This window comes from Crocodylus porosus, unplaced genomic scaffold (assembly GCF_001723895.1).
Source record: "Crocodylus porosus isolate Cpor-Errol unplaced genomic scaffold, CroPor_comp1, whole genome shotgun sequence".
NCBI classification, from domain to species: Eukaryota; Metazoa; Chordata; order Crocodylia; family Crocodylidae; genus Crocodylus; species Crocodylus porosus.
The window spans coordinates 65,728,342-65,745,358 of record NW_017728886.1 but is presented as its reverse complement, the minus strand read 5'-3'; positions in this window follow the sequence as shown (position 1 = coordinate 65,745,358).

Sequence of the window (17,017 nt, the reverse complement as noted above, 5' to 3'; positions counted from 1 at the left end):
AAGTGATGCAGGCTCCTACCCTGGGGGTTTTTAAGAGGAGGTTAGATGAACACCTTGCTGGGGTCGTTTGACCCTAGTACTCTTTCCTGCCATGGCAGGGGGTCGGACTAGATGATCTGCTCAGGTCCCTTCCAACCCTAGAAACTATGAAACTATGCAATGTATGTTCTGTTCACTGCCAATTTAAAATACACTGCTCTAAAAAAAAATGGTGTAACCTGGATTGACTGGATCAACTTGGGGTTTTTGAATCTCTGTACCTAGCCCAAGAGCCAGTCCTAGGACCAGTTTTGACTACACAGAAGCCTCCACCAAAGAAACGCTGGAATCTTAGAGATTATTTATGTAAGGGGAGCAGAGGGGCTTGACTTGCCATAACAATAAGTATACCTTATCCTGCAAGGGTCAGTCCTGCAGTTCTCACACAGGCAAGCTCCCTTTGCTTTATTAGAAATTCTCAGTAGCATAACAATGGGTGGGCAAGTGGGACAAAAGTCCTGGGTGCTGTCTAAATGCCAGAATGGAGTAGGGTGAAGGGGGGCTGTTCCCATCTCCTCCCCTCTTCTCCCTCCCCTCTGCTCCCCTCACAACCTGCAACTGCCCTACAGTGGCTCGGGCTCCAGGAACAATGCATGATGGACCCAGTGGCCAGAGGTTTACCACTGCTGGGGGAGAAGTTACTTTTTACCACTAAAAACCAGTGGGTTTTTTTGACTGCTCCATACATACCACTTCCTTTTTTTTGCCACCAGTATCTCCCCGCACAGCAGCCAACTTCCAGAGGCTGCTCATGTGCCACCACTGTTGCTCTGCCCTCTCCAAGGCCAGAGCCAAAGCTTAGCCGAAAGCAAGAAGGGTACAGGGGGCACACACTACTACCTAGTTATAACTGTGAATATATACAGATCAGTGCTATGTATTTAGTAACAGTTACAGTCATTAGAGGAACACAGATTATAGCACCATCAGGGAAGATTCAAAACAATTAATTTTTCTTTTCTTTTTTTATTTTGTTTTTAGTGAAACACATCATGTTTCACAGCAGAAGTTGTGATAGGTGCCTGGCACACATTTATTTAATGGCTCCATGGGATCTGATTCCTGATCCCAAACAATTGTACCTCCTACATCACAGGAGGTATGATTTTGGTATCAGGGATGAGATCCAAATCACATCTTTTCTACTTGTTGGTGCAGGAGAAGCCTAGGATCATGATCCTAGGATCCTCCTGCACTGCAATTTAAAAGCCAGGTGCCCTTGGTCCCCCAGGCCACCAGACTAGTCTGGTGCTGGGTTTGAAAAATCACATGATTGTCAACCCCTGCATGGGACAGCTAGAGCCAGAGGCCTCCCTCCCACCCTGCCAAACCCTAGACTTGGCAGCTTCAACAGAGTTTCAGGCATGGGTGACCATAGCCTCTTAGAGGAGGGGAGCTAAAGGGTTTTTCCTGCCCAAGTTTAAACCTTAGACCCAAGGTTAAAAGTCCCCAATAGGCAAAATCCTTTGGCCCTCATGGCTGGGAGCCTCATTCCCTATGCCAGGCAGCCCTACCAGGACCCCAGGCTAGGCTCTAGGCCAGCACCACCTGTTGGAGACCAAGAATCAGATGACTGACAGCCAGCCACTCCTAACAGACCCAGAATGTGGACATAAGTAGATCATACAAACAAATCATAAAAAAGTTCGACATGAATAAAGATTGCCATTTTACCCAGAGAGGTGTGGAATCTCCATCCTTAGAGGTTTTTAAGACTAGGCTAGACAAAGCCTTGGCTGGGATGATATAATTAGGGATGTTCCTGCTTTAAGCAGGGGGTTGGACTAGATGACCTCCTGAGGTCCCTTCCAACCCTTTCTATGATTCTATGGCACATTAAATTAGGTATACATGCAGCACCTTTGTCATTTATGGCATAATTACCATGTTAATGTAATGTAACCTATGCCAGGGGTCACAGACTCTCTTGGACCAGTTTTCTTTTCCCTCTACTGTATGTTATGTTATAGTCTTTTACTGCCTGTTGCTCTATCAAGCAATGTAAACCATCCTCTCTTTATTCTCTTTCTCTCAGCATGGTGTTTCAAACAAAGGATTGTAAAAGAAATTCCCTTTATACAGAAAGATATGTAAAGGTGCTTCCACTATTTATCTGACATGCTACCTTAAAATAGAATTTAAATAGTACATAGGCCTTTTCAGGCATTGGAGTTATTTGTCCTTGCTAAATAGGTCCCTCCTAATGATGACACATAAAATAAAATAGGACACCACCATTCTGAGCCATTAGAGATTCATGACTTCAGGGTGACTGTGAAGCTGTTGGACGTTGAAAGCCATCATTTCTAAATCAAGTTCATGGGGTTAATACCTCCCCCTCAGGTAGGGTTTCTGATGCCACTGTCCAGTGTTGGCTGAGAGCTTTGAATTTGAGCTGCTTAGCTCACACAGTGCTTGTAGTCAACATAATAAAAAGGTGATATAAAGGATACTTGAATATCATACCCAAATGGCAAACACAAACTGCTGTGACCAACCTCCAGCCCTTAGGCTCCTGATACCACTTATCTCTTTTTACAGTGGCTCCTCCAAACAGTCTGGCTGGGGGGAAGGTTAGCTATCAACTGGCTAGATCTGAAAATAAAAACCTCCACGTTTTCCTAATCTCCAGACAACCAGCTGTCTGAATGAAATAGAAACAAATAAGGGACTAAGCAATGGTGCTTAGGCTGCAAAAAGCAGCCACAAGGTCAACAACATGGAAGAAAGACTAGGAAAATAGGATGAAAGCTGGTATTTTAAGCCAACAGGCTCTCTTGGAGCTGAGCACAAAAGACAGCCAGGAACCTGAAGGCTCAAACCGATAACATGCCAAGCTTCCCCAATTCCCATTGACTTCAGTACACTCAGTACCTTGTAAAATCAGGCAGGCCTTGGATTGTTTTTACTGCTATCTGGCAAATGTCTCTAAAATCACCTTCAGACCTATAATCTTCTATTGCATTGCTGACTATTCAGATACCTATGGTTATACAGGGCTGTTCATCCTATATTTTTCTAGTCACATAGTTCAATGGATTTTATTTAGTGATAAGGAAAAAAAACCTGAATCAGAGGCATGTATTTGAAACATTTTCATCTCTAAAGTTTCAATGTCATTTCCAGGCAGTAGTTAATGAACAAAGTCTTATCTGCTTGAAACAGCAAATTCAGCAGAATTTCTCTAGGACTTTAAGTGCGTGCAGATTAGGAGATATGAAATTGTTTAATTAACACAGGTTCAATGTTACCTTGGAACAGATTAATTTGCCTGGCTAAAATATATATTTTTTTAAAAAATCAACTGTGGTCCATTTGAGAGCGCACGCTTGTTCCAAACACTTCAGAGATTCTCACATGAAACCTGTTCAGTGGCACACATCCCTAACCACAGTCATTATCACATATCAGGTCACTAGACATCTAGACTAAATATAACACAAGACATGATAAATCATAGCTTACCTCTAGCATTTTTAACACAACTTCCCCCACTTACAAATACATAAAGAGAGTTCTTAAGTCCTGGACCCACAAAACATAGCCCTGCACTGGTATAACCAACTAGAAGCCAATGTTTCTACCCGAGAAACAAACAAACAATAAAACACCTCCATGTAAACTGGTATAAGTGTTATGTATCCACAGTTATTCTAAGCTAACCATTTACTCAATGCAAACCTGCCCCATAGGTGCTTTTGTAACCCAGGCGGTACTCCAAGAGGTACCCCCTCTCCAATTGAAGGGATCAAAGCAGGTGCACAAGCGCCGTGGGAGGTGTAGGGACTCTCCTCCCCCTATAGAGCAGAGCCAGACCACCAATGGGGACGTAATCATATAACTTTTAATGAGAGAACAGTACTGGGAACATAACCAGTATAAACCAGGGGGTATAGGGGACACTACAATGCCCCGAGGGGTCAGGATTCAACAAAGGTTAGACACTTACAATCATAGACATACTCATCCAGTTGTCAAAAGACAGGGTTAACCAAGATATAAAACGCGAACAGCAGAACAAACAATACTGGTTGGTGAACTATAAAAGGCACAAAATACAAAATGTCAAATAACAAGAAATATAGGGCCTAGGTACCTGGAGGGGGAGAAAGGGGGGAAAAAAATGGGAATTTCTCCCTGTTACTTCACTCACCCCAGCAAGGCCTTGAACTCAAATCTCCTGTGGGGAAAAGCAGGCGCTCTACCACACAGCCACCAATGCTGACTCTATGCTAAGCTGCTAGGGATCTTGACCTTCCAAAAGCCCCAGTCTCACATCAAGCTGCCTGGCCTCTTATTGGAGGAGCAGAAGGTGAGCTGGGGAACCTCTCCTGCTGGCTGCAGCCTCTTGTAGGGGGATCCTGGAGCCCAGCGGGAAGCCTCTCCTGCTGGCCGCACGCCGCGCTGCTGAGGGTCCAGCTGCTGCCTCCAGGTCTCACTCCTTCGGGTGCTTCTGGCGCAACTGCTCCTACCCTGCTGGCCTGGGTCTTGCCAGCTCTTTGAAACTCCTTCCTCGTGGTCCCTCACTGGTCTCCCCTGAGTCAGCTGCACTGCCCCTTTTATTCCCCCTCCAGGTGACCCAAGGGACCAATCAGGGGACATGGAGGATGAGTCTCTGCGGCCTGATTGGTGAGGAAAGAGAATCCCAAGTCCTCCAGTCATCTTTTACCCTTTCAAAACCCCTGGGACAAATCATTGCCACATTGGTGAGGAAAGGAAATCCCAAGTCCTCCAATCATCTTTTGCCCTTCCAAAACCCCTGGGCTAAGTCACTGCCAGCCAGTCCATCACACTTTAATACTATGTTCTGTATCTCAGCGACCCCAGGATACCTGGCCACCAGTCTACTCCAGATTCTGCTGTATTATATATCAGTGTATGATGTATATCCTTTAGTCCACAGAGTGCAAGAGGAGGCTCATAGGAACACCTTATAGAAATTATGTCACCAAAATGAAGTATTGATTTGGACTGATGTCCTTGTTTCTAAGGGAGCTGTCCCCTCAAACATTATGTTAAATCAGTCCTGCAAGTTAGCTCTGCAGCTTATACAGGTAATAATGAAAAACAAATAAGTTAGATTTATAATAGGCTCAACTGCACTAAAATAGCAGTTATTTTGCTGTTAATGACAAAGGAGTTTTTCCCACCTGAGCAGGTATGGGGGGTATCTTTTGAGGGGCCAATGCAGAGATTCAGTACTAAGCCCCTGGTCTTTACTAGACAACCACAGAAAAAGTGATGGCTGCTAGTCACTTTTAAAATGCTAATGCAACAGGAGCCAAACAATTCCAAAGTTTTCTCGGCTCTAACACTGGCCTTGCCCAGGCAAACCTGAATATGTGGATCCCTCGCTCCCACTTCCTTTCCCTGAGATCATATGTCCCCACCCATCTAATCCTTCAAAGGCTAAGTGGATGTGACCTCACTTAGACAAAGTGTAGGAAGGGTAAATGAAGAGTAGTTTGATTTTGAGGGAGAAATGTGAACTGATTCAGTGCAGAGAATCCCCCAAGGAGACTCAGCGTCCAAAACAAAGTCAACACACCCTAGAAGGGAATCTGATTCGAAATAAGGCTGATCTAATATTTGTTTGCTTGATTTAATCTTTGTTCATCTGCTAGTAATATAGACTGGACGGAGCAAAAATAAAATCCCAGTACGACAAGACAGAGTAAAACAGTCAAGAAAGTCAGGTCAGAGGCTGGGAGGAGCTCTCTCACTATCTCTTGCCTCTAATGTTGTTGATTTTCTTCATATCACCAGGGTCCTTCCATCTAAACCCGAATGCACCTTCCTGGGCTGTAAAGCATCAAATGCAATTATACTGTTTCTTTTTTAGCACAGAACTCCACTGAGATAATGTCAAAGGAGATGAATGAGGCCTGAACCTGAAAGATATTTCAGTGTCTGTGAGACATCAGAACAGGATTCGCTTATAACTCTGAAGGGAGGATTTGATCTCTTGAGGCAAAATTTGATGTACTGTCTTTGAAATACACCAGTTACATAAAATTGATGGTGAATGATGTTGTATTCCACAAGACAAAACAAACTGTACTGTGGTGTTGGGTATCACTGGTCCTGAAACTGCAATATATTAATGTACGTAAACAGACAACAATAGCTCAGGGAAAGCTGGAGTGCGTACAGTCTGTGATAGAAAAGAAACAAATTACAGACGTTCAGCTTACTAGCTACAGTAAGTGGCAGCTGGCCAGGTATAGTCTACACGGAGTCCTCTGAATACTTTTTGTTAGACTTGAGCCAGTATTAGCTCAAGATCATGAGTTACATGACACTAAAAGTCTCTTTATCAAACAATTTCTCTCCATAAACATTTCTTTCCAAGGTTACCAATTCTGCAAGTAGACAACTAAAGTTAAGCTTTCATGCTGAGTCTGACCCAGAAAGAACAAAACACTGTCTCCTTTTTCTCATGTGCATTTTCTGATTCTTTCATCTTGGGCTGTGATCTTGACAGATTTCACCAGTGTTAGCCAGGGTCAGTGGTCAGATACAAGACCTCGGGTAATACCCCATTGTTGCAGAAGCAGTGGTGGTGACACTTCTCCCCCCCCCCCAGGAGTCTGAGGCACATAGCTTAAACCCACATTTGAATTTCAAAGTTTGGGAGTGTTGGGATAAAGGGTTTTGTTTTTTTTCCTGCAGATTGATCATCATAACTCAACTGCTTCTTCATCACAGTGTTTAGGGATACAATGATGTGGAAGTACTTCGTCATGAACACTTGAATCCATTAACATTTCCCTGGGACACTTGGAAGAGAAATATTTTCTCTTTCTCATTTGCTTTAAAGGAGCGTTAAGCATGGGTGGTGGTATTACAGGACACCATACCATTTTGTAATCACTCAGAAAGGTGGCTGGATGCAGTGATTAGTGGGGTGATCCTCCTCTGTGCAACATGTTTGTAACAACTGTAAGGTTCAGTTTATAAACTGATTTGGGATGCTTCTGGCTGCAAATTTCTTTACAAAGCTAAAATACTACTATTCTCTACAAAATTAGGTTATAATCATTAATGCCTTGTCCTTATTAATAGTTAAGTAGCTTGTCATTTTAAATCACCAATTAAAAATGGTTTTAAATCTTATGGTGTGCAGATAAGTGACACCAGTAGTTTTAATTCTAGCAAAATGTCCATGAAATAAGATGCAGTAGTAATCTCAGAGCGGTACAGGGGACTCTGGATTTAACAATTAATGAGACCTATCATGTGCAACTTATTTTTATAACACAGAAAAGATAATGAGGCTTTTCTCCTTTTCATGTGAAGCAGAAGTTCTTAGATTTTGTATTAAAAAATGACAACACAGTTGCAGCCACAAAGGCTAATTATTTTGGGCATGTGCTGGGACTTGAATTGTTTAATTTGGCCCCTTATCAGAAAGGTGGTAATTTAAGCTTGGTTACTTTTAGAAACTGATGAACTAGTTTGGCTAAAATAAGAACTAGTGTTAAAATTAACTAGACCCAGAAGTGAATCTTCATTTGAAGAAGAGTGGTTTTGTTTTACTTGCTATGAGGCTTGTTGAAATAATGAGGTCTAATGATAGGTGAGAGGAAACAAGAGTTTGAAAATGAATGTAAATATTTCCATTGTGATTTCTGAAAGAGTGGGTTACATTCCCTGACCCTCTCCTACCTGGGAATCTTCCACTTTTATTACCACGTATTGTCACTCACCATATAAAACTTCAGTGGTTGTGGGACCAGAGGAGGGCTAAACTGGCTCTTAGTAGTGACACCTCTGTTCACAGCAGCATCCTGCCCTGCTTCACTTCACGCACCCAGAGCCTTGAGCTGCCCTACCTACATCCTGATGCCCCAGGGCACAAACCCTAGTGGATATAGCTCTGCTGCCCAGGGCACAAACTCTACTGGTTAGGGTTCTGTCACTGTGTGCATCCGTGCAGAAGAGCCTGATACTTCCATAGACCGAGTGATTAATGTACAAGTTTATACCATGGAAGATGGACTGTTGCTTCCCCTTCCCAAGAAAAAAGCCAATGCATAAAGTGAATGAATACTCATAGTTGGGTTAGTCTGAAGACTAACATGGAGAATTATTGGTAACAATGTTATTAATACCAGTTTCAAACCATATGAAAAGTGGGACTTTAAACTGGGCCCTAAAAGAAAAATCCAGTTACTGAAAATACACTGAAAACACAAAATGAGACAATTCCACCATGCAGCTTTCTCCAGAAGTATTGTTTCAGGTATATGTTGAGTTGTGGAGAAGGGAGGGCCATGGGGAGAAGATGAAGTGGGAAAAAAACCTTGCCTACATTCGAAACATATTACAAACCATTCCATTACACTGTGACACCACCCAGAACAAAATGAGGTGGTATACATGGCACTGTTTGAATGGAGTTTTGTACTAACACACCACTCATACCTCTGGAATTAGTATGTCAGGGAAACACATTAATTAACACAGTGCAACTTGAAGATACCCATTTGTGAAGACAGTTAAAATATGTGCCTGGAACAACACCAGAGTTCTGAACACTTTGAAATCTTAATCTCAGTTTAATTTCAAATATGTGACATGTACCCTACTGTTTAAAACAGGTGCCTATAATATAATTAACCAAAAGTCCTTGAACCTTTGGTGAAAGGCGAGTAAAAACAAGAGGAACTGACTTGATGCTGGATTTCATCATTTCCTGGATTCATTTATTTACCACTAGCAGTATGGGCACAAGCCTTATATGTAAAAGTCAGAGGGATTTTTTTCCTTGGCTTTGAAGGATGAGCGTTTACATGGTTAAGGCATGTGTTTATACCATTGCTTATCTGAAGCTGGTGGGTCTATTGAGTATCAAATATTAATATCTACCACATCCTTCAACACATATAAACCACTGAAGTAGATTTAAATTGAGAGAGAGAGAGAGAGAGACCTACCAGCTTTTAGGAAATAAAAAGAATATTACAAAATTCAGAGTTTATATGCCCATCTGTCACATTATAAATACATCAATCATTCTCAAAAGAGAGGACTTTAGTCAGAACCCATTATGTCCATTGTGCTCTTTTTAACTTGACTTAACTTTGGGAAAGAAAATTGCAACAGGTTAGTTTTTCTGTACTGACTCAATATTACATTAGTGAAAGGTGCTATCACAGAAAAGTTATGAATACAGAACGAGCAGCGACACATTGGTAGAGAAGTGTCAACTAAAAACTGTCTTTTTTTTAGTTCCAGAGCAGCACTGAGACTAAGCAGGAATGGAAAATACACATTACTAGGCTGGTAAATATTTATATCCCATTGTATAGTCTATAAGGTAGGAGAAGGATCTCTGTATTCACACTTACCAGATGCTAACACAGCAGTGCAAGAAAATAAACAAGATGACTCAGAGATTCCTTCTAACCTTAATATCGATAAATATGTATGAGAGACAACAGGATTGTAAAAGTGCATTTTCCACAGACCAAATAAACCCATGTACCTTTCATTCCAACATCTCCAAGCAAATCTCTAAAAATAGGCTGATTATGGCTAGAATAAAGGGTGAGCAAACAGCACCCATATTTCCCACAGCTGCCATTTTGTGCGCCATAATTTAAGACTATGTCTACCCATAAAAACAGCATTGATTTAACAATATTCAAACAGATTCAGACAGTGATGGCAACATATGCTGAGGAGTGCAGGGCTGAGCACAACCCAGCCATCCACCCTGCAGATGTGAGGCTACTCCAGGCTCATCCCCAGAGTTCACTCCTAGGCCTGCTGGTCACTGGGGCTAAAGAGAACATACTGGGCAAGCCTGAAGCAGCATTACCAGTTAACTTTCAGGTTTGAGGAGCATTAGTGAACTGTGGGAGGCACATTCAGCCATGTAACCCACCCCAACATACAGCTGCCACAGTGTAGACAAGCTCTTATTTAAATCAGTCTAGTATTTTCACTGAAAGAAGGTCTAAGTTTTCTTTTTTTTATGTCTATTCCACTCTCCTCATTCCCTGAAAACAAATCAATGGATTGACTTTTATTATGCGTCTTCATCTTATGAGGGTACAGGTGACCACACGCCTACATTTGGTGAAGACCTTGTGAGGGAATATCTTGAGAGGCTGGACATGCATAAGTCAGTGGGCCCTGATAAAATGCACCCAAGAGTGCTAAAAAGAGTTGGCTGACATCATAGCATGACCAATGGCTAGAACTCATGGCGCTCGGGAGATGTTCCTGAAGAGGGCCAATGTCTCATCTTCAAGAAAGGAAGGAAGGAAGATCCAGGCAACTACAGGCCAATCAGTTTGACCTCAATCCCTGGAAAGATCATGGAAAAAATTATTAAAGAATCCATCAACAATGGCCTAGTAGAAAGTGTCATAATGAGAGAGAGACAGCCAATAAGGCCAACATGGCTTTGCTGTGTGTAGGTCATGCCTGATCAACCTTGTCTTCTTCCATGACCAGGCGACATGTCACCTGGACAGCAGAGAAGAGGTTGATATCATTTACTTGGATTTCAAAAAAGCCTTTGACTTGGTCTCCCATGATGTCCTCATAACAAAATTGTGGAACTGTGGCCTCAGCAAACTTACAGTCCAATAGCTGGGGAACTGGCTCCGTGGTGGGACCCAGAGAGTGATAGTTAACCAAGTCAACATGGTGCATGGTGACCAGCGATGTCCCACAGGGTTCAGTACTCAGGCAAGTTCTCTTTAACATATTCATAAATGACCTGGATTCAGGTGTTACAAGCAGACGATACCAAATTATGGGGAAACACGGTCACACTACAGGATAGGCTCAGGATTCAGGCCAACTTGGACAGGCTCGCAAAGTGGATGGATCAAAACCTGGTGACTTTCAACACAGAGAAATGCAACGTGCTCCACCTTGAGAGAAAGAACCCACAACATACCTATAGGCTCATCAGTGCTACACTCATTAGCACAATGACAGAAAGACTTGGGGATCATGATCGACCATGAGATGAATATGAGCCACCAACGCAATGCTGCAGCTGGCAAAGCAAATAAAACTCTGGCTTGCATCTACCAATGCATCTCAAACAAGACCTAAGTTGTCATCCCTCCCACTTTATTCAGCCTTGGTAAGGTTGCAGCTGAAGTACTGCATCCAGTTCTGGGTTCCACACTTTAGGAAGGACATGAAGAAGCTTGAGAGAGTCCAGAGGAGAGCCACGCACATGATCAGAGGTCAAGAGCGCAGGCCAAATGAGGAGAGGCAGAGAGGCATGGAACTCTTCAGCCTGGAAAAGCACAGGCTCAGGGTGGGGACTTGGTGGCAGTCTATACATATATCAGAGGTGTGCATCAGGATTTGGGAGAACGTCTGTTCACCAGGGCCCCCCAAGGGAAGACAGGGTCCAATCGTCACAAATTGCTGGAAGACCATTTTAGACTGGACATAAGGAAAAACTTCTTTATTGTCCAAGTCTCCAGAGTCTGAAATAGACTCCCCCCAGACATAGTGCAAGCACCTACTCTGGACACATTCAAGAAGCGTTTGGATGATTATCTTGCTAGAGTCATCTGACCCCAGCTGACTTCCTGCCCTTTGGGCAGGGGACTGTACCCAATGATCTCATGAGGTCCCTTCTGGCCCTAATGTCTATGAAATCTTAGGTGCAGAATTCACAAAAAGCAACAAGGAGAACAACTTACTGGTCAGTTTGCATTACTGGTTTTTAAGGGGCTCAAGTGGATTGAATAGAAATGCAGTTAGATTCCCAACTACTATTTATACCCCATAGAGGAGAAATAGGATTGGGGTCTTCATCTTTATGGCTGCAGGAAAACCTTCAAAACAAACTGGGTGAGACCAATGCAATTTTACTAGAAGAAAGCTTTAAGTAATAAACTCTGAGGACACACGACACATTAACATGGGTACAATTTGCACTGGTTTTGAGGACAAGTAAGTCTCAAGAGCATTTAGAGGACATGTGACAACCAGTTATTAAATGGCAGCTGTTGTAATAAGCACTGCTACAGCCCCTTGTCACTCAGGGAGCAGCCTCTTTGCACTGATAGAAGCAGACTTGCAATACTTCCACCAGCACAACTGACACCGGTTTAGTTTTACCCTGATTTTCCCCAGCATCCCAATAAATTACACTGTCCCTATACATTGCGAGTCCACCTCTTATTTACACTGGTGCATGGGCAGGCTATACCAGCATAAATTTGTCACGTAAGTAGGGTAAATATGAGACATGGATGAACCATCCATCTTCTGGGGGTGTTAACTCAACAGTGATGTTGATATAAACACCACTACCACCAAAACATAGAACAAAAGAAAAGAATCATATTACCACTCATGAGTGGCATCTCACTTGGCTGGAACTCAGTTTGTAAGCAGAGACTAAAGAGTGACACTGCTTCTCCCCTGAACACAAACTGCTCTTATTCTGGCTTAATGAGTGAAGTGTTACAGCTGTTGAGTTCCCTAGCCCTCCCTGCTGAATGGACAACAGGAAATCATTTGTTTTCTTCCCCTACTTATGTTCCATGATGGTTCAGCCACAGGGATGGACTCAGAGCCCAGAAAAAAGAATGGAGACAAGAGGGACAACTTCCATACATGCCCCAGGAAGCAGAAAGACTGATGCTGCCCCAGCACATTTTGCATGCCAAATTCCAGCGTAAATTGTCTTTTTCTGTTGAGAATTTAGATTTAGGCAAAACTCCACTTTCTAATGGGAAACTGTTGAGTTCTAAGCTTTTCTGACCATACTCCCTAAATATGCCTCACAAAGGATAAGAGTGAAGATAGGGAAGAAGCACCTTGACCAAGATTATCTACCAAGTCAGTGCCATACCTGGGAACAGAACTTCAGTATCCTGACTCCTGAGCTAATGTCCCGGCTGTTAGCCCATGCTTCCTCTTATTTAGCTTACCAATAAAAGAAAGAAGAGGAAGCATATTTCACCAAGTTTGGCTGCTTTTTGACATTTGGTCCTTTTTACTTAGTTCCCTCTCAAAGATTCAAGTCACTAAACTGAAATGAATTAGACCCGCCTAACCAACTGCTAGGATGTCAACAGATTAGTCTTACATTGTTGGTACCATCTCATACCATCTTAATGATACCCTGTTATGTTTCTGCATAGCATGGGACTCTTGCAGTGTTAAGACTTGGTCATTGAAAAGTATAAAAGACTGGGTAGGGTGCTAATTATGCATTAGTCACTAATGTAAAAATGAAGGGGATTGATTCTTCATTATGATCTAATAGCCTAAAAAAATATAACTAAAACCAGTATTTGGAGCAAAGCACAGCACAATGAAATGCCATTGGCTATAATACACTAAAGTGAAAACAGGAACGTTTTATTTAATCAACAATTGCCTTTTTATTATGCCCAAATTATGTTTTTATTTAAAAAGTTTACCTTAAAAATTGAAGTAATGGAGAATGAATGCCCATAGTTTACAAGGGGCCTCTGAACTTTTCACCTCTAGACTGCTTGTTTATTGGTTTTGATTTGGCTCAGGTCAGCAGAGGCTAGAAGTCATTAACATCTGAGCACCATTCAGTAGAGATCTGCTAAACCTTTTGTCATAAACCCAGCCTCAGCCAAGGTTCAGTAACCTTTCAGACAAACCTTCAATGAACTTCATGAGCATCAGCAAACTATTTATTGCCTGGACTCAAAACCATGAAAAAAATTGTCAGTTTGGCTTTGATTTGGGGGTTGTTCAAGGTAAAATATAATCAAAGCAGAATTATGAGGCACAACAGGAGAAGCAAGTCTGCCAAAACCTGAAAACAAAGTTATTCAACCCTACTTGCCAAACAAAGGGTCATATTTTATACAGCAGAGGCCTCCATGTGTTGGTATCTGAATAGAGCCTTGTGGACCTCTGTCAATATCAAATAAACATCACAATAGCTGTCACAGATTGGCATCCTGATAAGAGAAGCTTTTCCACCCTGATCAATCATCCTACCCTCAGAGGTGGCTCATCTGAGGATACTGGAAATTGGCAAGCCCTTGAAACATGTAAGCTGTACCTATCTTTTCTGTGTATGCATTCTCCAGAGCTATCTGTCTACCCTCATAGGATTACATTTTAAAATAAAAGTTTTTCACTTCTCAGCCAAGCTTCAGACAAAAGTGCATTTTCCTTAAGTTTAAAACCTTGAAACTAGAGGTTAATAATGAAAGCACTGACAGGCCCATAACTGTAGTGGTGCTAGTGGGCACAATATACTAAGTCCTGCTCTAGATAAATCACATTTTATGATCTACACAAAAAAAAGCAACCTGAGTTGAAGTGATACAAAAGACAACTGTCTGGATTCTAGTTCCTTCCTTTATCTCATCCATCTCAAAATGTGCAGCACCAGCATTGGCAATTTGGGGCAAAACATTTTTTTCCCCCTGGCTTTCCCATAACAGATTCCTGTCTAATGTCATAAACCACTAGACATTTGGCTGGTGAAGGATTTTGTGGAGGATTAACAAAAGAATTGGAGCATGTTCTAGATGTCCCTGACTCATTTAATTTTGGGGGGGGGGGGGGGGAGAGAGAGAGAGTGTGGGACATGAGGGGAAAATATGTAAATCTTCATGTTCCCCCTTTCAACATACTTCTGCTGCAGACTATTGCCAGCTGTTTGCTCTATTCAACACTTCTAGCCAGTTTACAACAATTTATGTTTTCAAAAAAGCAGAGAAGGTGGAAAATACATAATCGTTTGTTAAACAATAAAACCCAACACACTTCAGTGTATTCCCAGCTTTCCCAGGCCAGGAAACCCTTGCAGTGGTGGGTTTCACATAGACCTGGTTGGAAATTTTCCAGGAAAGCAAAGCTTCATCAGAAAATGCAGTTCACTGAGCCCAACCTAGGCGGGTTTTTTTTAAACATCTTGGGTGTGAGGCATTTTTACTGAATCCAAAACAGGACTGGAAAGGAACACTGTCCAGATTATTTGGGGATTATCCCTTGGCTAAGGACCCTGCTTTAGGAGGGATCTCCCTGGAGAACCTGCCCCAGAGTCAAACCCAGGAAGCATGGGCTACCCAGACTTAACACACTCTGCTTTCCAAGTCTGTCCCACAACCAGAAACATGGAAACGCAGGGTCTCTAGCCCAGGCACAGACAAGACCTGGGGGCTGGCATAGACCTTGGAACCCAAGAGCCTCCTGCAAACACTAAATAAAAATTGACATTCTTGTCATTTCCAGTTCCCTATCTGCTTTAACAGTGAAAATAACAACCATATCCATTTCATCAAGCAGCTATAAGGGGATTTCTGGTTTGTAGGGAATTTTTTAAAAATTTGGTAGCACTTAACTGAAACCAGAGAGAGAGAGAAAAAAACTTCTTTTTGGCCAGCTCTAGTTTTGTAGAATCACTGCAGATGATTTTTCTGAATACTCATAATAATTCCACGTGATACTATCATAAGTTTCACAGTCACAGTACTTCGGTGCTCTTTGCAAAGTGGCAGCTCCTAGAGTCATGCGATTATGACAAATTCATTGCCACTACCATCAGCAAAAAACACTTTTAGTGGTTCTTTTTTGGAAAGAAAACTTGAAAATGTGAACCCTAAGAGCATGAAAACTGGAAGACAAATGAAAAGAACCCCACATCTGATATATCTTTTAAAAAAAAAAAAAAAATCACTTGATTTTGGAGAGCTCAGTTGATGATTTTTGAACACCTGGAGTTGCCAATAATGTATATATAAACTAACTATATAGACAGAGTAATCTCTCCAGCATCCTCCTTGCTGGCTGCTAAGAGCCACTAAATCACTTAAGAATTGAGGCCCTGGGAGCAGAATCCAGAATCCTGTGATAAGCACATGAACTTCTTACACACTGGGGACAGCATGCTGAGGAGGGAACTGACTTAAGTCAGCATCTTCAGTGTGCAGGTAATAGGAAATGTTAAAGGTAGGGATGAGTCCTAAAGAAAGATCCATTCCCTTGGGATCCACAAGCTAGGGCCCTTATCTGAAGGTAGGTACTTCTACACTTTTCTTTGCAGAACTAAACACAGCTCAGTCTTTGCTTTTGAAACACAGCTGGTAGTATCATCTGCCATTTATATTACAGCCCTTGTAACTCTACAGCCCTCCCTTCTACCAGCTGGATGTAGAGTAAGGCAACAGTCCTCTCCAATGGCTATGGCCAATTCTCCCCACACAACTAGGATTAGAAAAGATATCCAGCCAAGCCACCAGGTTCCTCACAATGCATTTACTGTTCTGAGATTTTGAATCTCTGTTTTTCAAAAATGTACTTGGTAACAATCTTCCCTGCACTCTCTCCTCAATTTAGATTATAACCAATTTGGGAAATGAAAAGGGAGGGGAGGTCTATCCCCTTAAAGGTAGGGGACAAGAGAAGCAGGCAGACTCTGTTCCTTGGAATAGTTCCTTTACTTTTCCAGGGAAAACCCCAAGGCCTAGCTACTGGCAAAAGCATACTTTGACAGAGACACGAAGTGGTCCAGTAGGATTGGCTAACGTTGAGGGGATTGATATTGTATGGGCACTTAAGGCAAACAGCTGACAGCCCAGAGGTTGCAGGTTTCAGACCACACCAGAAGTGCTCACTACATGGCCCCTGTCAGATTCCAATGAATCTGTGAATTCCACTAAATACCTGAGCATAAGGACATGAAAAAGGAAAGGAAGCTATTGTTGAGGAAAGCGCATACTATTGCTTATTTAAGGAACAGAATTCTTGTAGTAAAAGATGGGGTGAGGTTAACCTCTCAACCAGCCAGCCAGCCAAACTCAGGGAAGGTGGGCAACGTATTTTCATTCTCCAACACTGTAAACTGCATTAGTGAGCTTTTCCAACTCTGAGCTGAATGGAAATGATGGTTTATTTGAACTGAAGGCTCCTCTAAAGTGGGCTGGACTTGAGGGGACAAGAAGAGATTGGAACTTAAAGCATCTGCACACATGCAAGCACCACAGCACCA